Source organism: Schistocerca gregaria, chromosome 1, assembly GCF_023897955.1.
Source record: "Schistocerca gregaria isolate iqSchGreg1 chromosome 1, iqSchGreg1.2, whole genome shotgun sequence".
In the NCBI taxonomy this organism is placed as follows: domain Eukaryota; kingdom Metazoa; phylum Arthropoda; class Insecta; order Orthoptera; family Acrididae; genus Schistocerca; species Schistocerca gregaria.
Window position 1 is genome coordinate 166,527,584 of NC_064920.1, and position 23,259 is coordinate 166,550,842.

At 45.6% G+C, this 23,259-nt stretch overlaps 1 protein-coding gene and 1 non-coding gene across 2 annotated transcripts in view; both read left to right on the forward strand.

The window, feature by feature from the left end:
* Positions 1-23,259, forward strand: part of LOC126336103 (probable G-protein coupled receptor Mth-like 1) — a 467,301-nt gene that overhangs the window by 151,270 nt on the left and 292,772 nt on the right. The gene's annotated exons all lie outside the window — the stretch shown is intronic.
* Trnai-uau (transfer RNA isoleucine (anticodon UAU)) lies at positions 14,475-14,549 on the forward strand. Its single transcript has one exon. It is a non-coding gene; the product is annotated as a tRNA-Ile (tRNA).

Genomic DNA, 23,259 nt, shown 5'->3' on the forward strand with positions numbered 1-23,259 from the left:
AAATGTCCATCGTGTGTTTCGATCACGTCACAGGCAGCTACAATTCTGGCAACTACTTCCGTCTCGGTATCCGCTGAGGCCTCAAGTGACTTTAGATATCCCCGTAGGAAATAATCAGGGGATTCAGGTGAGCTGACCACGCAGGACATGCAATAGGACCTTCCCTTCCAATCCAGCAACCGGGGAAATACTGTACCGGTACTGCTTCCTCGTATTGTACTCTTCGTTTCTCAATAGCAGAGAGCAATGAATGGATTTGTCGTTGATTCGTAGCACTTTCTGTCCGCCCCTGGTAGCTGAGTGGTCAGCGCGACGGAATGTCATACGTAACGGGCCAGGTTCGATTCCCGACTGAGTGGGAGATTTTCTCCGCTCAGGGACTGATTGTTGTGTTGTCCTTATTACCATTATTTCATCCGCACCGACACGCAGGTCGCCGAAGTGGCGTCAACTCGAAAGACTTGCACCTGGCGAACGGTCTACCCGACGCGAGGCCCTAGCCACATGGCCTTTCCATAGCACTTTCTGAGTGGATGGATATGTTGGTATGGGCGCACGATAGCAAGGTCTTCAGCACACTGACAAGGAGACGGTACGACCGTGGGATCGGGGATAGGTCCGAAATTTTATGTGGTGAAAGATGACCCCTAACAGCTCACGTGGTTAAAGTATTAGGACGCACTACCCGGAAAATCCCGAGAAAATCGATCCAAAGTTTCTTAGGTGCCTTATGAGTATACAGCGTTAGTCAATTGCCGAGCCGCCGTCCGGAGTAGATGGTTAAGACTCGGACTCTTACGCCAGACGTCTCGGGTTCGAGTCCTCCTCCGTCACTTTTTTTCCTTCTGCTTCATTTTCTTTTGTTATTCCACCAATTATTCAAAAAGTTTCTCAAACCTGCATTATTTTTGAAACATTATTTTAGCTCAAGAACGTAAAGTTTTTCATTCACTGAAAAATATACGTGCTCGTTGTTCTATTTGCTTTATGGGGTTTCAAGGTTTAAAGGGGTTCTGTAAGGGTCCCCTTGCCGTGAGAAGTAAATGGCAGTTTGTTTTTTGATTTCGTCGTGAACAAACGTGCCTGTAAATTTCAACGCGTTATTCCGATCCGAGGTTAAACATGATGACTGAAGGAGCTGCTGGCTCGTCTGGAATAGGAGAAGAAATTCCTGAAGAATCCATTCATAGAGATTTCTATCAAAATTACGATTGAAGGACGCAGTGGTGTATCATGAAAAGCTGTTGATGAAAAATAATTTAATTGCATCATCTTCGGAAGAAATCTCTCGCGATGCTATGTTCTTGTTTATAATTATTATACCTATAAAAATGGAATGTTTCCCAATCGACTTTGTTATTCTGATTAAAAACCCAATGTTCCTCCTCATATACTTTACGATGAAAAATGGAAAAGCTACCGCCATGAATTGTGTTGTTGGACAAAAAGAAAATAATTTTTATTCAATAATGTAACTAACTTGATAAAGATAATTTAGGTTTGGGGAACTTTCGTAACAATTGGTAGAATAACAGAAGAAAATGAAACAGAAGGAAAAAAAGTGCCAAAGGAGGAATCGAACCCGAGATCTCAGGCGTAAGAGTCCGAGTCTTAACCATCTACTGCGGACGGCGGCTCGGCAATAGACTAACATATACTCATACGGCACCTAAGAAACTTTGGATCGATTTTTCCCTGGATTTTCCTGGTAGTGCGTCCTAATATTGTAACCATGTGAGGTGTTAGGATGAAACAGCACGAAAAACAAATGTGCCAAAGGTTAGAAAAGTAGAAGAGTACCCTCACAGAAGCACGGTACGAAGCATTGCGTCAGTACTAAAACGTTAACTTCACATGAAGAAAGTGGCATAAGGAGCTAAAATTATATAGCAGATGGATGTGGCTGTCGGACAACAAGAATAAAAAAAGAGCCACCACCTTTTCGAGAAGTAAAGTAAACAAAACCAGCATCTTAACTTGCTGGTCTTCCTTGTTTCCTTGCAGAAAATAAAGAAAACAGCAGAATACGTGTAAACTTGTTCGCATGATAGTTGTAAATAAGTTGGAAAACAGTAGTGCTAGACACAGCGGTAGACAGGTTTAATTCCATATCTCCTTAAGCTGGCGTCTCCGACCTAGGTTCCCTACCTCAAATTGTTCAGCGGAGCATTCTCTTACGTCCTATCACCTTATTGCACGTTCTTACGTAAAACACACTGTATAAATCCACCTTTCAAACGCGGTGTTTACTTAAGTAAACAGTGACTGATAACAGTGAACTTATTGTTCCGTTCGATGTCAATGGTTCATATAGTTCAAATGGCTCTGAGCACTATGGGACTTAACTTCTAAGGTCCTCACTCTCCTAGAACTGGTAACTACTTAAACCTAACAAACTTAAGGGCATCACACACATCCATGCCCGAGGCAGGATTCGAACCTGCGACCGTAGCGGCAGCGCGGTTCCAGACTGTGGCGCCTAGAACCGCTTGGCCTCCCCGCCCGGGTCGATATCAATAAGAGTCAAGGCAAAGCATAATTTAAAATGTTTGCATGTGAAGCAAGCTGTGTATCACAGGAGTGATTGCCGGCCGCTGTGGCCGAGCGCTCCTAGGCGCTTCAGTCCTGAACCGCGCTGCTGCGACGGTCGCAGGTTCGAATCCTGCCTCGGGCATGTATGTATGTGATGCCCGAAGGTCAGTTAGGTTTAAGTAGTTCCAAGTCTAGGGGACTGATGACCACAGATGTTAAGTCCCATAGTGCTTGGATCCATTTGAACAGGAGTGATTTTCCCTGAATCCGTGCCGATTGAGAGAAGCTACACACATACCACAGGTACTAAAGTATGCGGATGGGAATGGTTGGTACAAGAACGTTGCGGAAGTCATCCGTGTGTGCCATGTTGTCACGCGTGTAAAAGTAAGCAGGTGTGATGAGGTGTGGCGCGCGTTCTGCGCGGCCGCCGGCACCCACCACGTTTCGTCACGTTCGGCGTGTTTGGCTCCCGGGCGTCTGCGCACGCCGGGTTCGCGCGGCGTGACTCACGCCCGCCGAATCAGCAACAGGCGCGCAGAGGCCCGCCGCGTGTGACGTCACGGCGCTGACGCGACGTCACGTTATCTGCCGCGCTGTGCTTTGCAAGCGGCTCCGGGCTTCAACTGCGGCGTCTGCTGCGCGCGAGTCAGTGACACGGGCGGAGGCGGCACGATATACAGTATGCACTGAGCGCCGCATCCACTGCGGTGCGGGTTTCCCACGCTCACACTGCGACCTACCGGGGACAGCCGAGACTGGTGCGCTGACACACTGTTTATTGTGAGACCTGACTTTCTCGTGGCGTATGCAACTTCCAAATAACTCCCGGGACTTCAGCCAGGTAACACTTTCAGCGACAGCCGATATTTCGGCGGGAGAACACCCCGTCATTTTCAAGGCAAACTGCAACGGACAGGCGACGTACATGCAAATTCAAAACCTCGGTTCTCGGACTGATGCAGGAAAGATAAAACACACACACACACACACACACACACACACACACACACACAAACACACTGAACGCTAGTGTTACCAAAGATGACCAGAGATATCTATAGTGAGACTACGAACTCGCAGGTGAGGTTGCATTGACTCTGTCCCTCTGTTTTTTGACAAGGGGGAGAGCCGGATTCCAAACAGAGTTTAAACAAAAATCATTGGGACATGCAGTCTACAGGAAACGTACTCACACCGACTTGTACTTACAGGCTAATAGTTGTCACCATCTAGCTCAGTTGGAGGGGTACTTCGTACCTTGGTACACAGGGCACATGTCGTTTCCGACGCTGAGACTTTGCCAGCTGGGCTGTCCCATCTTGAAGTTACGTTTCGTCAAAACGGTTATAGTGATGACAGATTGAACGTGCGTTGTGCTATCGGCCAACTGTACATCGGGTGGTTGATGATAATTCTGAGTCGACACCTAAGTCCACTGCCATTTTGCCATACGTAGGAAACACTTCGAACAAGATCGGTCGTATTTTACGGAAATACGATGTGAAAAGTTTTTTCCGACCACCAATCTAAAATTAGAACGATTTTGAGTCAAGGATGATCTGCATAAGGCGGGCGTATATCGCATTCCTTGTAGCTGTGGGATTCATGTAGTTAGTCAAACTATCAGAACCGTGGAGCACCGACGTAATGAGCATAAACGGCACACACATAGGCAAGCAGATCTGCTATTAGAACCTTGCAGAACTAGCACTCCTGAAAGAAAGGATATTGCGGAGACATGGCTTAGCCACAGCCTGGGGGATGTTTCCAGAATGAGAATTTCACTCTGCAGCGGAGTGTGCAGTACCTCGTCTCCTACCTTCCAAACTTAACAGAAGCTCTCCTGGGAACCTGGCAGAAGTAAAGCTGTGAGGACGGGGAGTGAGTCGCGCTTGGGTAGCTCAGTTGGTAGAGCACTTGCCCGCCAAAGGCAAAGGTCCCGAGTTCGAGTCTCGGTCCGGCACACAGTTTTAATTTGCCAGGAAGTTTCAGATCTGTTATTGCCGAACATTGCTTGGATACTGGTCAACCCATGTTATATAACAACACCGAGATATTGTCATGTACGTCCAGCTGTTGGGACAGTGTTGTTAAGGAGGCAGTTGAGATTAAATTAGCGAGCAACCTCGTTAACAGGGATGGAGGTTTTTGTTTAAACTTTGTTTGGAATCCGGCTCTCTCCCTTGTCAAAAAACAGAGGGACAGAGTCAATGCTACCTTACCTGCTAGTTCGTAGTTTCACTATGGATATCTCTGACCTTGGTAATCTTTGGTGGCACCAGTGTTCAGTGTGTGTGTTATCTTTCCTGCATCAGTCCGAGAACCGAGGTTTTAAATTGGCATGTACGTCGCCTGTCCGTTGCAGTTTGCCTTGAGAATGGCGGGGTGTCCTCCCGCCGGAATATCGGCGGTCCCTGAAAGTGTTACCTGGCTGAACTCCCGGAAGTTATATGACATACTGTTTATTGTCGAATGAAGCTGCTTTTACACCGAAGCGGACACGAGCGAACTTTCAACAGTGAACGAGAATTCTGCCTGGAGTAGAGGCTAAGCTGCTCGAGAGCAAACGGCATTCGGTCGTGTTCGGTTCGCATTCACTCGTACTCCGCTGCTCGTCGGCCCCTTGGCGAGCCATCAAAGGTAGTTCGCGACCTATTTGCTTCGTCGGTGGTAGTACACGAAGCTTTCATCCGTTACCTTCTCTACTTTTGTTGCTCTTGAAATGAGTTGCTTAAGCGATGCAGTTTGCCGAAGAAAATGTAGTGTTGTGGTGTAAAGAATATACGAGGGGCTCCGGATTTTTTATGTGCAAACTCTTAAAGCTTTTTAAATAAAACCAGGATTATTAACATTCTACATCTTTACCCTTCGTGTCGGTATATTTATTTCTCAACATTATCGCCCTGGCGACGAACGCATTTCTCCCAACGAGAGACCAGTTTGTAGATGCCGTCACTTTAGAATGTTTGACTTTGTTGGCTCTAAGCACTATGGAACATCTGGGGTCACGAGTCCCCTAGACTTAGAACTACTCAAACATAACTAAATTAAGGACATCACACACACACCCATGCCAGAGGCAGGAATCGAACCTGCGACCGTAGCTGTGGCGCTTGACTTTGTTGACCGTGCCACACCCTCACCTCTGCTTGCGTCGCTACATCATTAACAAAGTGAAGTTTCGGAGGTTTACTTTAAGTTTTCGAAACAGATGAAAATCAAATCAGGTCTGTGCGGATGACGATCGATGACAGAACCGAAGGCGTCGAATTGTTGCAGATGTGGCAGCGCTGTTATGTTGTCTGGAATTATCATGCTGCAGTGGAGGGTGCTTCGTGTGTGGACGAACGTTCGAATTCGAAACCCGATTGCAGCACGCTGTTTCTCAGACACAGACACGGTTGCGTAACACACCGCCATGTCACACGCAACAGTTCGGAGCTGCTGTAGCGATACAGAGCTACAAGTATGAAGAATAAAGATGTAGAATGTTAATAACATTTGTTTTATTTAAAAATGTTTAAGAATTTTCACATAAAATAATCGGAGGTACAGCCTCGTATATTCTTCTCGGACAGTTCCATTGCTCAAGCAGCTCATCTCAAGGGTAACAAAAGCAGCTTCATGCGGGAGAAAGTGAAAAGGCACAAGTTACGTTGTTCGTTTTAGTAAGCGGAAAAGCCCCGTAAATTGTCTCGAACGTAAACAAGTGCGCATATTTAGCTACGTACCTTTAACACTACTTACAATTAAAATGTACGAAATAACAGGTTTTGTGTATGCTACTGCTATCTCTAAAAACATGGGTGATGTATCTCTGTTATATTAGAGATTTTTGACGATAAATAAAGGCGATTTAGGCGGGATCACGCCATCTGTTCTCCAGCACATTATATTACAGATTTTATCAAGTAGCCGATGTGAATTTTCGTGCGCCTGTTTAACATTTCTTTATTCATAATTTATTGACTTCATCTTCCTGATACGTACTCTACTAAAATCCACGAAACTCTTCCCTTGCGTCTCCACAGAAATTATAAACTATCTGATACATAGCAGATACGGAAACGCGAAACTATCACTAACGTAAATGTATACAGTTGCTAATGCCCTTCCTTCTAGTTATAGTGGTCGTCAATAATCAGTGTTCTCCCTTAAAGTTTCCTCCTCTTCCGGAATGAGAAGCGAAAAGCGCGAACCTCCACGCATTTCACGTCCGCAGCCCGTGATCTAGCGACGAGCGTTGCTGCCTCTGGATCACGGGGTCCCGGGTTCGAATAATGAATATACGCCTAACATATTGGACGATATCTTCAAAAAGAAAACTGCAAGAACTTCTACGCTCAACACCTCACGCGCTGAAGTTAACCCAAAAAAAATGTTTTTCTATTTCTTTCGTAGGACCCATTTCATGTCAGATTCAGGGCATGCTTCGCAACAAATACAACTGCAATGTTGCCTTCTCTACTAATAACAATCTGAAGAGAAACTTCATTCATAATTTGAAAACCACTCGATCCCCTACAGAAAGTTCTGGCGTTTATAAGATCATCTGTGATACCTGCTCCTATTATACAGGGTGTTACAAAACGGTAAGGCCAAACTTTCAGGAAACATTCCTCACACACAAAGAAAGAAAATATGTTATGTGGACATGTGTCCGGAAACTTTCCATGTTAGAGCTCATTTTATTACTTATCTTCAAATCACATTAATCATGGAATGGAAACACACAGCAACAGAACATACCACCGTGACTTCAAACACTTTGTTACAGGAAATGTTCAAAATGTCCTCCGTTAGCGAGGATACATGCGTCCACCCTCCATCGCATGGAATCCCTGATGCGCTGCTGCAGCCCTGGAGAATGGCGTATTGTATCACAGCCGTCCACAAAACGAGCTCGAAGAGTCTCTACATTTGGTACCGGGGTTGCGTAGACAAGAGCTTTCAAATGCCCCCATAAATGAAAGTCAAGAGGGTTGAGGTCAGGAGAGCGTGGAAGCCACGGAATTGGTCCGCCTCTACCAATCCATCGGTCACCGAATCTGTTGTTGAGAAGCGTACGAACACTTCGACTGAAGTGTGCACGAGCTCCATCGTGCATGAACCACATGTTGTGTCGCACTTGTAAAGGCACATGTTCCAGCAGTACATGTAGAGTATCCCGTATGAAATCATGATAACGTGCTCCCTTGAGCTTAGATGGAAGAACATGGGGCCCAGTCAAGATATCACCAACAATGCCTGCCCAAAAACGTTCACAGAAAATCTGTGTTCATGACGTGATTGCACAATTGCGTGCGGATTCAATTGGGCCAACTGGCGGTGAATCGAGGAAGTACAGTACGTACTGACGAAACTAAAATGAGCTCTAACATGGAAATTAACCGTTTCCGGACACATGTCCACATAACATCTTTTCTTTATTTGTGTGTGAGGAATGTTTCCTGAAAGTTTGGCCGTACCTTTTTGTAGCACCCTGTATAGAGCAAACTGGACGAGATTTCACCATCAGATGTAAAGAACATCTTTTGAGAAGAAACGGCACCAGTTCCCTAAATTGACCCTTTGCCGATCATCTCTTTAATTACTGGGCACGCGCCTAAAACCATTGCCGATAGCAATATTCTGCATACCGAAAAGAAGGGGCGTAGGTTAGAAGTTTTAGAGGAACTGGAGATTTTCAAACATCTATCTCGGTCACGATGGCCTCTTCCTCATGCAGTTTGCCGAAATGGTATTTTCCTGTTACGTCTTTGCTGTTTTCTCGTATGTCATAACTGACGTTTTTTACGTTACAACATGTATCTCTGTTTAAAGCAGATAAATATGTAACTTCATCTTATTATTATTAGTGCTTACGTTATGCCTGAATCAGCTTCATTACAATTTCATTTTGAATGTACATTAGCCTAATTGTTTCTGCGGCTACTAGATGGCTCTCGTAGCAACACCATGTTTACTTGCCCACACTTTCTAACGTGGGCACCTCAGTTTTCTTGCAACCCGCCCTTACTCAGGTACGAGCACCCCTTAGCGGCTCGCCATCTTATCTTATTTACAACTTTTCATGGCGTCGCCTTTCCGGCTTAGATTTTTTTAGAACGTGACTTGTAAGTACTGCATCTCTTTCCAGTCAGTTTATTAATGTCTTATATACCTATTATGTTTTAGTACAGTTATTTTAATTCTGAAGACGACGCTAATTGTAGCGTCGAACCCTGGTCAATTTTGACTTAATATTTGTGACCGAGGGCTTATTGGTTCTAATATAGGAGCTTTTATGTTTATCATGTAACGTGTGATGGTCATGTTGAGTGCATAACCGTTTGTACTTCGAAATCTGAACTTCTATGTGTCGCGAAATGTTGGAATTGTGCCTGCACCCTTTTAGTGTGTGAGCAATATATATACACTCCTGGAAATTGAAATAATAACACCGTGAATTCATTGTCCCAGGAAGGGGTAACTTTATTGACACATTCCTGGGGTCAGATACATCACATGATCACACTGACAGAACCACAGGCACATAGACACAGGCAACAGAGCATGCACAATGTCGGCACTAGTACAGTGTATATCCACCTTTCGCAGCAATGCAGGCTGCTATTCTCCCATGGAGACGATCGTAGAGATGCTGGATGTAGTCCTGTGGAACGGCTTGCCATGCCATTTCCACCTGGCGCCTCAGTTGGACCAGCGTTCGTGCTGGACGTGCAGACCGCGTGAGACGGCGCTTCATCCAGTCCCAAACATGCGCAATGGGGGACAGATCCGGAGATCTTGCTGGCCAGGGTAGTTGACTTACACCTTCTAGAGCACGTTGGGTGGCACGGGATACATGCGGACATGCATTGTCCTGTTGGAACAGAAAGTTCCCTTGCCGGTCTAGGAATGGTAGAACGATGGGTTCGATGACGGTTTGGATGTACCGTGCACTATTCAGTATCCCCTCGACGATCACCAGAGGTGTACGGCCAGAGTAGGAGATCGCTCCCCACACCATGATGCCGGGTGTTGGCCCTGTGTGCCTCGGTCGTATGCAGTCCTGATTGTGGCGCTCACCTGCACGGCGCCAAGCACGCATACGACCATCATTGGCACCAAGGCAGAAGCGACTCTCATCGCTGAAGACGACACGTCTCCATTCGTCCCTCCATTCACGCCTGTCGCGACACCACTGGAGGCGGGCTGCACGATGTTGGGGCGTGAGCGGAAGACGGCCTAAGGGTGTGCGGGACCGTAGCCCAGCTTCATGGAGACGGTTGCGAATGGTCCTCGCCGATACCCCAGGAGCAACAGTGTCCCTAATTTGCTTGGAAGTGGCGGTGCGGTCCCCTACGGCACTGCGTAGGATCCTACGGTCTTGGCGTGCATCCGTGCGTCGCTGCGGTCCGGTCCCAGGTCGACGGGCACGTGCTCCTTCCTCCGACCACTGGCGACAACATCGATGTACTGTGGAGACCTCACGCCCCACGTGTTGAGCAATTCGGCGGTACGTCCTCCCGGCCTCCCGCATGCCCACTATACGCCCTCGCTCAAAGTCCTTCAACTGCACATACGGTTCACGTCCACGCTGTGGCGACATGCTACCAGTGTTAAAGACTGCGATGGAGCTCCGTATGCCACGGCAAACTGGCTGACACTGACGGCGGCGGTGCACAAATGCTGCGCAGCTAGCGCCATTCTACGGCCAACACCGCGGTTCCTGGTGTGTCCGCTGTGCCGTGCGTGTGATCATTGCTTGTACAGCCCTCTCGCAGTGTCCTGAGCAAGTATGGTGGGTCTGACACACCGGTGTCAATGTGTTCTTTTTTCCATTTCCAGGAGTGTATTTTTAAATCTACTCCTTTTTTTAATGGGGCTTTAAATGAACGAAGTGAATCCACCACGGAGAAAGGAAGGGTGAAACTGGTTAGGGAGGAGGCATGTCTCACTTCAATGATTGCCTGCGATGAAGTGTCGACACACCGAGCTACAAATTCAGTATTATGATCACTAATTCGTCCATTACTGCTTAGTAGCATTCAACCCATTTTACAGCAGTTCGTTACAGCTTAGTAGCGTTCAACGGATATGGCAGCAATATACACAAACATCGAAGGCCCCCTTGCTAGAGCTGTAAGTCTTCTAAGTATCTGTCCCAAACACAAAAAAAAACTTGTACCTGGTCTCATAACAGAAACTATGCTGGATAGCAAGTCTTGGTCGTACTTCCAAACAGTTTATTTCTAACCCTTTTGCGGGCACCCTCACCTGATGATGAAGAGCTCGGTAACGGTGTCCTAGTGACGTAAACTGTAGTCGCTACGAGCATTACTCCTTTACCACCTAAGCTAAAGCTAATTTTTGTTTCCTTTTGTTTCAGGTAAGTCGCCACGGGTAATGAACGCGACACGTTATCACGCCAACTTTCAGTCATGGATTCCCTCTACAATTCTGGGAGTATTCACTTATATTACTACCAACAGGGAACATGCAGTCAAGGTATGTTGATTATCAGTTTTAGGCGAAGAACGCCCGTTGCAGTGCGTAGCTCATCGGGGACAAGAGTAAAGTCAGCAATGTCCAGGGAAGTGTGACAGGACCACTGTTGTTCTGTATATAGCGGTACATAAATGATTTTGCGGAGAGAGTGAACAGCCGGTTGTTGTGGCCGAGCGGTTCTAGGCGCTTCAGTCCGGAACCGCGCTGCTGCGACGGTCGCAGGTTAGAATTCTGCCTCGGGTATGGATGTGTGTGATATCCTTATGTTAGTTACGTTTAAGTAGTTCTGAGTCTAGGGGACTGATGCCCTCAGATGTTAAGTCCCATACTGCTCAGAGCCATTTCAACCATTTTTGACAGACTGGTCAGAAGCCTGCAGCTGTTCTCTCATGATGTTCTGTTGCACAGAAAAGGATCGTCGTTCAGTGATTTTAAGAGCATACAAATGACTTAAAAATTTTTAGCTGGCGTGATGGGTGGCAACTAGCTCTAAATGTTGAAAAACGTGAGTTAATGCAGAGGAGTAGGAAGGACAACATCGTCGATCAGATATCTAGGTGTAACGTTGCAAAGCGATGTGAAATTGAACGAACATAATAGTGTCTTCAGCAGGGAAGATGAATGGTCGATTTCGTTTGTTGGGAAATTGTAGGAAAGAATGGGTTACCAGTAAAAGAGACTATTGCGACACATACGTGGGTACTGATCGAGTCTGGGATCCCCAGCAGGCCGGATTACAGGAAGACGTCGAAGCAATTCAGAGGCAGGCTGCTAGATTTGTTGCCGGTAGGCTCGATCAACACGCAACTATTAAGGACATGAACTTTGGGAACTCAAATAGGAATATCTGGAAGGAACGCATGTATCCAGCATTTGTAAACTGATGTGCTATTGTGTATCGTATTTGTTTCACGTAGCAATCATCTGTGATCAATATGTTTATGTATATCGCCTTTGGACAAGATGCTTTGTTTTTTTAAAGCTTTTAGCAATGACAAACGTTTATAATGTGGTGAGTTTTATTCACCTGACATCTTGTGGATAACGTCAGCGTAAAATGTACATGTTAAATCGCCCTTCAGTACTCCCATAACGAGAAAGTTCAGTGTATGGAAGGTAGTCGACCCTCTATGTGAAACTGGAGCGCATCATGCACAATGTGGTGTGCTGACCCATGACTAATCCGTAAACATGCTGCAGTGTCATTCTGTGTCACTCGGTGGTTTTCCTTCACTATGGCTTCAACTGCTACAATGTTCTGTGGAGTCAAAACTCGTTGTGCCTGATCTGGACGAGGAGAATCTTTCACTGAAGTCACACCATTTGCGAACTTCCTACTCCATTCGTAGACCTGCTGCTGTGACAGACATGCATCATCATACTGAACCTTCATTCGTCGATCAATTCCAATAGATTTCACACCTTCATTACGGTTAACAGAACGCTGATATTCCCTGGTGCAAGTCGCAAGTGGGGCGGCCATCTTTAAACTGATACTGCGACGGTATGTGTGCATCTGCATTATGCTGCCACCTACACGCTGTTTGTAGCACGCTTACCGACTTACAGGATAACGGAGCATAATTTCGATTTGTTATTACAAATTTCATTTGACTCACGCTCGTAACATCACCTCTCAATCGTAGAAGTTTCATTTCGTTCCCTCCTCTTCTTCTGGATGATTCGCGTTTTTTGTCTGATATTATAGTTATAAGTAAACTAACACAGATAGAATGACGAGCTTCATTTCTCATGGGTTCATTAAGCGCTGCCCTATTCAGCATGCTGTCTAGCTCGTATCAAGTTCGCACTGTCAAGTCTTTGGTTAGAAAGTTGTCATCGTAGCAAAGTGAGTGGCTGTGACGGAGCAGGTGTAATTGCACACGAGGTTAGGCGCGAGTAAGCAAGGGCGCGTAATACCTCCGAGAAGGACGAGGGAGGGAAGAGGAGCGAAAAAAAAAAAAAAAAAGAAAAGACCTGTGTGGCCTTTACAAGAATGTGTCGACTCTGACAAACAAAAGCAGAGAGAGACGTGTGTGCAGCGAGTTCGCGGAGGAATGCAGTGGCAGACTCGGCGGTGGCCCGGATTCGCGGCGCGCTGGACCGTGCCGGTGGGCGGCAGACAATGGCTGCGGCGTGCCTGTTGCCTTCAGCGTGTGGCGAGTGGCGCCCATTCTACGCAGCGTAGCGCCTTAGCGCGGCCGCTCAATGGTCGATGAACCTGCGGCGCTTCCGCCGGCACCTGTTGCGCTTCCTGCGCGTAATCAGAGCGCAACGCGAGCGCACCACGCAGCACAGCACAGCACAGCACGGCTGCCGTACGCACGCTCCCGCCGGCGGCCGGCTTGGCTACCTGTCCTGTCCGCGCGTGTTCACAGGTAGCGCTGTCACTGTACAGTAGAGTTGGGCAACACGATTCTTTCCCCCGATTCGATTCCGACGATTCAGTCTCACATTGCGAATCGATTCCTACGAATCGATTCTTTCTAGTCTGCGATGGCACGATTCTTACGGAATGCAAAAAGTTGTACATCTTACTCGCAGATGGCAGGACATGTCTGAAATTGTCAATGGGGTTAGAATCGAACTGTGTCTTGATAAGATATGCCAGAAATATTTTATTTATGAGTAAACATGCACATGACGTTACAAGTGTGATTCTCGATTTATTATGCCATAATTGATGAAAGGTCGCGTTCGATTTGATTGCATCTATTGTTTTATTTCAGTTAGGGCCGTTTTCGAGATACGCGAAATATAATACATAATCCAAGTGCTATTGCTCATGTGTAAAGGAAGTGTGTGTGTTTTGCATTGCATCTGCAACAAATAAGAGGTACGTATTTATTCATCATACTTGGATCTCTTGATTTTGTATTGGGAGCTGTGTACTCGCTGTATATCGTTTCTGTCATCACTAGTTCGTGAATTAATCGCCCAAAGTAAGCAGACGTCGGCGCTGTGGCTGATGGTAGCGACAGTAAATGGGAAATGCCTTTACGCTCGTTCCCGTCAGCCACCGCCAAGCGCCAGCTTGGTTTTCACGAGTAATCTTACGGCCCATGAACTTCGTTTGTTCGTTCCGAGCCTCCTGTGTTCACACGCATCCTCCACTTGACTGCCATCTGGCGGTCGTAACCATTCGGCACCACTCGGCATGGTTCGGAAGTTACCTTCGAGGCATAGTGTGCTAAGAATCATCGATGAATCGTTGGAACTTGGAATCGTCACGACTCAGAAACACGCAATCGTTCTTACGATTCTTTTGAACGACGATTCGTCCGCATCACTATTCGATTCTTACGATTCTTTAGTGTCGTTCAAATGAACGACTCATTCACGAATCGCCACAACTCTACTGTATAGGAGCACTCAGCTGCGACCTCGCCGAAACATCATTGACAAGCGTGCAAGGGATAAGTCCCTGCAGTAGCGATATCCTCTGTGCCCTCGGTGGCTCAGATGGATAGAGCGTCTGCCATATAAGCAGGAGATCCCGGTTTCGAGTCCCGGTCAGGGCACACATTTTCAACATGTCCCTAATGAAGTGCATCAGCGCCTGTTTGCAGTTAGCGTGTCCATTTAATTATCATTTCATTTCTAGCAAAGCTGCATGGTCATCTACGGTAACTGTTCTTTCGGGAACAAATACTATCGTCATGTATAGACAAAAAGTTTTCTATCGTGCTGAACAAGTCATACACACTGAGTCCAAAAGGTATTCCTCTAGCTGCATATCTGTTAGAAAACAGTCTGTGTAACATGAAAAGAAATATATACAAAATATAAAGAGCCAGTCATGTAAGAAATACCTCAGTGAGCCATTTTTGTTGAAAAGCAAGGAAAGAAATACATCCAAATCGACAGCAAGGTTAGCAAAATAGAAGCTAGTTCATAAAGTATTCGTCCACCATCTGAACATGCCGAAATTCTGCGCGCAGTGATTACACTATAACGCTGACCCAGGGCACACACTACAGTAAACCGTGTGCGACTCCACTCTATCGCCTGTTGTGGTCCTGAAGGGCACCGATACAGAGCAATTAGCGCCGTGGGCCGTAAGGGTAGTGAGACGACGCTGATCGAAAAGAAACTTATTCTGCGCTTACATAATGAGTGCAAATCTTCTTACGAGATTGATAAAGTATTCGGTAAACCTAGATCGACGGTTCAGTCGATAATAGATCGATTTTGCGCAATAAAATCATTAAGAAACCAACCACGTACCGGACGCCCTCGCATTTTGACTGATGCAGACTTGAGGTTTATCATGAGGGAAATGAAGAAACCTAAAATCAGCGTTCCTAAGTTGGCTGGGGAGTTAAGAGTCTAGGGAGAAGAAGGTATATGCCAACACAATCAGAAATACCTTCAAAAGGCATGAGTATCTCGGCCTGGTAGGGCGCAAGAAATTTTGGTCAGTGAACAGAATCGAAAGAAACGTCTTCATTTTGCGATGGAACATAGATTCAAAAGGGAAGACTTCTGGAATAGAGTAATATTTTCTGATGAGTGTAAGTATAATGTATTCGGAATGACAGGCGAAGGGTGTGACGTAAGAAGAATGCGGAGATTTTGCGACGCAATCTTGTGCCAACGGTTACACACAGTGGTGGCTCCCTGATGATGTGGGGCTGTATGAGTGCTGCAGGTGTTGGAAAATTACATTTCATAGAAGGTACAATGCCTCACCATGTATAGATCATCATTTTAATGGACAACCTGAATCCTAACGCCGAAAAAATAGGCCTGCAAGGAAATTACATTTTTCAACAAGATAATGACCCAAAGCATACGGATCTAAATACAAGCCTGTGGCTCCTGTACAATACCCGAAAACAACATCCCTCCTCAGAGCCCAGACATTAATCCTATTGAACACTTTTCAAAGTACTGGAAGATAGCATCAGGAGACATTTCTAACGAGATACACCTTAAAAAAGCATTTCAAGACGAATGGGACAAAATTCCAGCCATACTGACGGCAAAGTTGGTCAAGTCGATGCCAAGACGATTAATAAGCAGTAATAGCTGCAAAGCGAAACCCCACTAAATATTAATTTTTCTAATTGAAATGATATTTTCAGATTCTAAATTTAAAAAAAAAACTTATGAGTGGAAGAATAATTTTTGAAGGAGACCTTTTAATAAATTCTTCATTTTGGCAAATTTGTTATCACTATCAATGTATTTATTTCCTTGTCCATCAATAAAAATGACTTACCAGGGTTCTTTGCATATGACTGGATGTTCACATTTTATGTTCCCTTCCCTTCACGTGACATATACTTAGCTTGAAAAAAAAATGCAACTCGACGAATACTTTTTGGACTCAGTGTAGTAGTTTTTGGAGGAATACACCGCCATGTGTGTGTGTGTGTGTGTGTGTGTGTGTGTGTGTGTGTGTGTGTACACGTGTCATTTAAATGCGCAGCTGCGGCCGTAGCTGATTGTAACACACACACACACACACACACATTCACGGTGACTGTGTAAAATTACGAGTTTGTGAGTGAGGACTTGAAAACGGCACATCGTCAGATTCAGCTGATCGTGTGAAATTAATCACTGTGATGCTAACAGCCAAGGTGGAAAACGGAATTGCCTTTGAATAACATTCTGGCTGTGGTACACGATACGAAATAACTCATCATGAAAATGTGAACTATAAGAAGAGCCCACCATATCGTTGTATGCCATACAAGCTTAGTAAAGCAGGGAAAGGAGAGAACCTAAACAAGGTGAATGTTTAAGGGCCGGTGGCGCCGATGTGATTCTCAGTCGGACAAGAATGAGTCAAGAACCATTCAGCTGTCGTCATTCGAAAAGGCACAGGAACCGGCAACTATATTAAAATTTATTTGTGCCAAGATACATTAGATTTTTCACCCACATTCATCCGCCGCAATTCATTTATATAGTAATCGTCATTATCTTTTAGTCAACTGCATTTTGAATAGTGCTGCCGCTGCCTATAATATTGTATATCACGTAGCTTATGCAGCTCAGCGTCATTGTTTGTTTACCCAGTGATCGTTTAAAGGACAAGTCGTTATTATACTTGAACTGTGGGCCCGTGTGGCGTGTGTGTGTGTGTGTGTGTGTGTGTGTGTGTGTGTGTGTGTGTGTGTGTGTGTTTGTGTTTTACCACGTAAGAACTTTCAGGAAAACGTTTTGCCGGCCGATGTGGCCAAGCGGTTCTAGGCGCTTCAGTCTGGAACCGCGCGATCGCTACAGTCGCAGGTTCGAATCCTGCCTCGGGCATGGATGTGTCTGATCTCCTTAGGTTAGTTAGCTTTAAGAAGTTCTAAGTTCTAGGGGACTGATGACCTCAGATGTTAAGTCCCATAGTGCTCAGACTCATTTGAACCATTTGAAAACGTTTTATTTTTCCTTCAGTACAGATTTTTCTTAACGTTTTAGTAATTTTAACTACACTTGTCACTAATTTCAGTATGGGCGCTAAAGATCTCGACGAAGTGCGCCTAGATCTTCCTATCAATGGCTTCCTTGTGACTGTCATTATCGACACCTGGTGACTATGTCCGAATATCGTTCCAGCTATATAATTATATCCACACAATGAGAAACTCATGTAAGGTCTGGTGTGCGTAACTAACCCCCCCCCCCCCCCTCCTGTCACTCCAAACAAACCATTTTCGTCAAAGCTATGAATCGATTTACATTTTAGTACAGACTGATTACTAAACATGAGCTGATGGTATAATCAAATATGTCTTTAATAAAACCGTTACAGCTGTTGACCAGCACCTTATAAAAATTCAGTTAAAAGAAATGGAAGTGTTCAGCGCATAGGAGAGCACGGAAAGGTGACTCTAAGCGGCGGTTGGCTTCCTGGAGTCGGTTACTGTGCCGGTTAGACGGCTTCCTACAAGTAGGCACACTTCCCTCACCCTCCCTCTCCCTCCCCTCCCCTCACCATCCCGCCGTAGAGGTTGCAGAGGAGGCAAGGCGCAGAGCGTAGGCTTGTGCCGTGGCAGAGATGGAAGTGGACCAGCGCTGCGCCTCTGTTAGACCGCCAGACCTTAACAGTGACCCCACGACCACCAGCACTTCTCTACCTTACTTATGTGTGCCTTTGTTCATTTAGATCGCCGTAGAATAATTTGATTCGACAGAGTACTTTAGGGCACCTTTCAGTGGATGGCATACAGCCAACGGTCACGCGACCGGACGACTCGTTCTCGCGCAGTATTTAATCTGTTTTACGGTTAGTATAAATTTTATGTCAGGTAGAGTGTTTACTGCAACAAAATGCGTCTTTTTAAAACTCCTGCACATCCTTCTCCTGCTTCTACATATACCAGGGTGTCCCAGCAGGAATGACCAGTATTCAGAGATGCGACAGGAGTGCTCAATTGAAGCAAAGAACTTCACATAGGCACAAGTCTATTTCTAATGGTTTCCAAGATAGAACACATTTAACATACATTTGTTTTCGGGCTAGTGGCGCGCATGTCTTACCCAGCCATCCTCTTCGGAGGAGCACAACCTACCTCGTTGATTCAACCTCTTCACTCGCGATGTCTTTCTGGCATTAATCTAGCTCGATGATCGCTCAGTTGTTCACGGTGTGTCGTATGTTCTATGTTAACCGGGACCTAGACACGATGCAAAGGCTCGTCTCCGCCGCAGCCGCAGTGGTCCACACCCACGACGACACCCGCAGTCCACTTCACCCCTCCGCCGCCCCCACACCGAACCCAGGGTTATTGTGCGGTTCGGCCCCCAGTGGACCCCCCAGGGAACGTCTCACACCAGACGAGTGTAATCCCTATGTTTCCGTGGTATAGTAATGGTCGTGGTAGTGTACGCGTACGTGGAGAACTTGTTTGCGCAGCAACTGTCGACATAGAGTAGCTGAGGCGGAATATGGGGAACCAGCCCGCATTCGCCGAGGCAGATGGAGAACCGCCTTAAAAAGCATCCACAAGCTGGCCGGCACACCGGACCTCGAATTAAGTCCGCCGGGCGGATTCGTGCCGGGGACCGGCATGCCTTTCCTCCCGGAAAGCGGTGCGTTAGACCGCACGGGCTCCACGGTGCGTTGTGTGAAGTTGTGCGGGGGGGGGGCTGAGAGGTAGGGAGACACATAGGTTAATTGTTTTCGTACACGCGCTGGTTAAAATGCCACAGATCTACACTAACGACGAATATGCAGATACGGTGTATGTTTACGGCTTCTCCAGTGGTAGTGCTCTGTGCTGTCGAAGAATATCGCCAGCGCTTTCCGACACATAGAGTGTTTAGCAGAGTTTTCAACGTATTGGGTGAAAAAGGAATTCTTCCAAGTTCCCTTTTTTTCTTCTGAACGACGACACATTGTTGAAATGATGCACTGCTTAAAGTTGAACGTGTTAAAAAATACGTATTTTTCAATTGATACTTTGTAAAATGCTTGTTGTCGAGCCTACTGTCTGCTAACTGTTCCACATGAGTACATATGTAAATAAATAACAATGTACATTAAATGCGTTCTGCCTCGGAAACAGAGTATACTCCGCATGCCTTGTTTACGCTTACCTTTTATTTATAGTGCATGGTCTCCTTCGAAATACCGTCTCCCACAATCGGTACACCGCCCCCACCACCGTTTCCACTTTCGGAAGCACTCTTGGTACGCCTTTTGTTGGACAGCGCGAGGCGAAGTCTACGAATTTTCTGTCATCCCTTCTATCGTTGCAAATCTTCGTCCACTCAAAGGAGTTGTCAACTATGGAAGTAAAAAATGTCGGCAGGGGCCAGGTCTGGTGAATACGGAGGATGAGACAGCACAGTGATTTCGTTTTTTGTGCAATAGTCACGCACCAACAGGGATGAATGTGCGGGTGCGTTATCGTGCCTACATTTCAGTCCGTTTCCTTCTCACATTTCCTCGCAGGCGTCGCAACACATCCTGATAGTACCATCGATTAACCGTTTGTCCCTGTGACACGAAATCAGAATGAACTGATCCTTCAAAGTCAAACTAAGCTATCAGCATGGTTCTGTCCGCCCCCGGTAGCTGAGTGGTCAGCGCGACAGATTGTCAATCCAAAGGGCCCGGCTTCGATTCCCGGCTGGGTCGGAAATTTTCTCCGCTCAGGGACTGGGTGTTGTGTTGTCCTAATCATCATCGTTTCATTTCCATCGACGCGCAAGTCGCCGAAGTGGCGTCAAATCGAAATACTTGCAGCAGGCGAACGGTCTACCCGACGGGAGGCCCTCGTCACACGACATTTCATTTATTTCAGCATGGTTCTGACATTTGACCTGACCTGACGAGCTGTGTTTGATTTTGGAGAATCTTTCCCAACTCATTGTGAAGACTGAACCTTGGTCGCAACGTCATAACCGTAGACCCAATTCCCATCACCTGTTATGTTTCATCTCGTTCTCATTTGTGTCACCCAAAAGCTCTTCACAGATTGCGAGGCGAAGGTATTTCTGGTCCTGGCTCATGAGCCGTGGGGCAAACCAGGAGGCAACACGATGCATTCGAAGATGCTGTGTCATGATTTCATATTACATGATCCAACTGAAATGTTATGTGCTTCCAGAAATGACTTCCTGGCACTTAAATCCATACTCGATGTTAACAAATTTCTCTTCTTCAGAAACGCTTTCCTTGCTATTGCTAGTCTACATTTTATACCCTCTCTACTTCGATCATCATCAGTTATTTTGCTCCCCAAATAGCAAAACTCCTTTACTACTTTAAGCGTCTCACTTCCTAATCTAATTCCCGCAGCATCACCCGATTCAATTCGACTCCTTTCCATTTTCCTCGTTTTGCTTTTGTTGATGTTCATCTTATATCCTCCTTTCAAGACACCGTCCATATCGTTCAGCTGCTCTTCCAGATCCATTGTGGTCTGTGACAGAATTACCTAGAAGTTTTTATTTCTTCTCCATGGATTTTAATGCCTACTCCCAATGTTTCTTTTGTTCCCTTTACTGCTTGCTCAATATACAGATTCAATAACATTGGGGAGAGGCTACAACTCTGTCTCACTCCCTTCCCAACCACCGCTTCCCTTTCATGTCCCTCGACTCTTATAACTGCCATCTGGTTTCTGTACCAGCTGTAAATAGCCTTTCGCTCCCTGTATTTTACCCCTGCCACCTTCAGAATTTGAAAGAGAGTATTCCAGTCAACATTGTCAAAAGCTTTCTCTAAGTCTACAGATGCTAGAAACGTAGGTTTGCCATTCCTTAACCTATTTTCTAACTAAGTCGTAGGGTCAGTATTGCCTCACGTGTTCCATCATTTCTACGGAATCCAAACTGATCTTCCCCGGGGTCGGCTTCTACCAGATTTTCCATTATTCTGTAAAGAATTCGTGTTAGTATTTTGCAGCCGTGACTTATTAAACTGATAGTTCGGTAATTTTCACATCTGCCAACACCTGCTTTCTTTGGGATTGGAATTATTATATTGTTCTTGAAGTCTGAGGGCATTTCGCCTGTTGCTCACCAGATGGTAGAGTTTTGTCAGGACTGGCTCTCCCAAGGCTGTCAGTAGTTCTAATGGAATGTTGTCTACCCCTGAGGCATTGTTTCGATTCAGGTCTTTCAGTGCTCTGTCATACTCTCCACGCAGTATCGTATCTCCCATTTCATCTTCATCTGCATCCTCTTCCATTTCCATAATATTGTCCTCAAGAACATCGCCCTTGTATATACCCTCTATATACTCCTTCCACCTTTCTGCTTTCCCTTCTTTGCTTAGAACTGGGTTTCCATCTGAGCTCTTGATATTCATACAAGTAGTTCTCTTTTCTCCAAAGGTCTCTTTAATTTTCCTGTAGGCAGTATCTATCTTATCCCTAGTGATATGTGCCTCTACATCCTTACATTTGTCCTCTTTCATGTTAACATTGTTAACCAAATAATTATAAAACTAAATAATTAAACTATTTCTCTATTTATCCTCGATGTCCTACCTGAACCTCCCCATCGAAACATTCTTATTTAAGCAACGGTAGAACGTTCGATTCACTTGCTCATTTCACTACATCCACAACATCAAGTCTGCTATTACGAATTGACGGTTAATTTTAAGTTCCGATGAATCTCCCGGAAAGTAACACTTTCTTAGCAGCGGATTAACGATTAGCGAAGGTAACTTTTTGATTAAAGTTGCCTAGATATGTCTGGGACACAACCGAAGTTTCCAACCAGGAAAACTTACTAAGTCTTCCTCCTGTCACAAATTTTGCATGATAACCCATATGATAAGACTTTCGATAACATGAGTGGGTTCGGTACTGAGTCGACTGCTTTTCGGAAATAAAGATGCACCTGTCTGAGCTGCCTTCATCCATATCTTTGCGGGTATCATGTGAGGAAAGATATTGTCCCGAGGAAACGTGAAATAGCTGACTTCGCAGGAAAAGTAGTAGCAGAAGGAAATTGTTGTGTTAGAGCGGTCTAATATTTGAATTTTTAGAGGTGTTTTAAAGGATATTGCATTTAGTAGATAAGCAAAAATGGGAAGATCAGCTGAAAATAGAGGCGAAATGAGGAAGGCACCATGCACTCTGAGAAGAGAACGATGTGTTTAATATAAGTAAAGCTTCTGCCATGGTAATGGCCTCATAATAAAAAGAAAGTAGAGCGATGGTATGAATACAAACATGCGGTTTATCGCACAGCATGATTTCGAACGTGTACTCCATGGATCTGAAGATGGCAGCTTAGTACCGTCGAAGCTAGTCACCCAGTGTACATACACGCGGTCAATGCAATAAAAAATATTCGTATCAGAAGCTTTCTTTACACTGACTTACGCCGGCTGCTGTGCCCGAGCGGTTCTAGGCGCTTCAGTCTGGTACCGCGCGACCGCTACGGTCGCAGGTTCGAATCCTGCCTCGAGCATGGATGTGTGTGATGTCCTTAGGTTGATTAGGTTTAAGCAGTTCTAAGTCTAAGGGACTGATAACCTCAGACGTTAAGTCCCGTAGTGCTCTGAGCCATTTGAACCATACGCTCACTTAACTGACGCTCTACAAGGGGCGTTTGAAAAGTCCGTACAATGTCCGAGAGAGGGGAGGACCGGCGCTTATCGGGGTAATGTTTAGTTAGTTTCAGACATATTGGTCTATTTCTTTGTGTTTGGTATCCGTGTGAATCAACGAGGTCGAGTGATTGTCAAAGAATGGACGAAGAAGAATTTCGTGTGGTCATTAAACATTACTTTATGAAAGGCATAACGCCTCAGGAGACTAA